Source organism: Halyomorpha halys, unplaced genomic scaffold (genome assembly GCF_000696795.3).
Source record: "Halyomorpha halys isolate HHAL.00 unplaced genomic scaffold, Hhal_1.1 Scaffold1757.1, whole genome shotgun sequence".
Lineage (NCBI taxonomy): Eukaryota > Metazoa > Arthropoda > Insecta > Hemiptera > Pentatomidae > Halyomorpha > Halyomorpha halys.
In genome coordinates, this window is record NW_027111483.1 from 37,626 (window position 1) to 39,543 (window position 1,918).

General features: G+C 30.9%; 1 protein-coding gene across 4 annotated transcripts in view; it reads left to right on the forward strand.

Annotated features, from left to right (window-relative positions):
• Window positions 1–251: 251 nt before the first annotated feature.
• cib (thymosin beta cib) overlaps window positions 252–1,918 on the forward strand; it is a 25,850-nt gene continuing 24,183 nt past the window's right edge. For all 4 annotated transcript variants that reach the window (XM_014436024.2, XM_014436026.2, XM_014436025.2 and 1 more), the window contains exon 1: window positions 252–379. The gene's annotated coding sequence lies outside the window, so the exon portion shown is untranslated. The remainder of the gene's footprint in view (window positions 380–1,918) is intronic.

Genomic DNA, 1,918 nt, shown 5'->3' on the forward strand with positions numbered 1-1,918 from the left:
ATTTAAATTTCAATAGACAAAAAGAGTATTTTCATTTCCTTTTTCTTTTTATCAAAGCGCCATTCATGAAATACTTCCTTTGATGGACTTATTAAATATTAGATAAATTAAAATCATCATTATCAATATCAGAACGTGGTATAGATCTTTATATTTTCTTGAACACAGTAATTAAATCATTATATAATAATAAAACCGATAAAAGATAAGTGTATCTGGACAAAAACGCCCATACATCCTCCCTTGAAAGTAAAGCGTGAGGCCGCCAGGGGCAGCACTGTCGCTCCAATAGCTGACACAAGTCCCAAGCCCCTCCAGCGACCAGTCTTTCTCTGATCTTATTAGTGTTCAGTTCGTCCCCGTTTGAAATCATCTGCAGGTGAGTCAGTGTGGAGCTTTCTCCATTTTTATCGTTTGCAGTGCCGTTTCTCTTCCTGTCCCTTGTCGCATTTAATGTCTGATTTTTTTAACTCGTCTGAAAGCTGTTGCTTAGGCCCTCTAGCTATCGGTGTTCTGCCCACACTTGCCGGCTTTCCAGTGACCCAAGCACAGTGAAAGATTAATTAACAGTTGAGAGCGTTTATTCTCTCATTAGAGTTATATTTATTCCACCCGTAATTTATTTTTATATGTATTCAAAGTTTGTGTTTTATTATAAGTAAATTTGTGTTATCTTAAATTTTCACCACGAAGTGTTCTGTGTTGCTGGTTTAATACTAGCTGTTTTTTAAAATTTTAAATTAAACTTTGAATAATTAAGTGTTGCAAATAATTATTTTTATTTTAACCTTGATTTATCGTTTAAAATCAATAAGGTATTATTTGATTTTTGGTTAATTTGTTTCCCGTAATGTTCCTGTATTCTAATTGAAAAGTAGTTTTATATGTTGAAACGTCTTGGATTTAATCCGTTTTCATAATTAGTTAAAAACGCTTATTTTTATATAGGTAAAAAAATATTGCTAAAACCAATTCCTATGTAATGTAATAAGTTCAATAACAATTTCAATATTGGCCTTTGGTAAGTAAAGAAACACCCTTTGTATGACTGATAGTGAATTCAGACTGGGTGATATTCCAACAATGGAACGCAATACAAGGGTGGTCGTTAATTAATAAATGAAATTCTCCACTCCAAGTCGTTCTTTGTTAGTCCTATCTCCTTGTGTTCCATGCCCTCAGCAATTAAGTTGTCTTTTTTAAATGTTCAATACGGATTCTTTAGGTTTTTGTGATTACTGGTACAATAGTAGGATTGTGTTCTATTGTTATTATGGGTATTTGATGGTAAGTTTACATTTTTTTATTCTCTCTCTGTCTCTCTCTCTCTCTCTCTCCCTATATATATATATATATATATATATATATATATATATAATAAAATAGTAAAACTATTAATTTCTTTCCTTCTTAAAGTAACCCTTGCACTTCACTTCGACATTTATTTGTCTTCTATTTTCTAATATTGAATGCTAAAAACTATTACAATGTACAACATACAATAGTTTTAGACATCGATTTCAGATCCTGGTGGGATGCTGGGTTCGGTGACTCATCTCTGTAGCCAGTATCGATTTGTTTCTGTCACTTTCTAGTGGGTTTGGAATGTTAGTCCATCTGCTTAATATATACTTCACTATTTGCTTTATTCAATTCTATGATTATATGAAATTATAAATTTCAAGTTTTGTAACAATCGAACTTTTGATGGCAAGTGTTTGTTCTTCCTACGCACATTCCGTACTGTTCTTTCTTATTACTATTCATTGATTCATATTTATTATCATTGGAGCATTGAAGAATGTATTATCAATGTATATATACGCACACAAATATATACAATATTTATTTTAATACATATGAATTGATAATACATTATTTAATCCTCAAATCATTATAAATAATTAATATCATAATA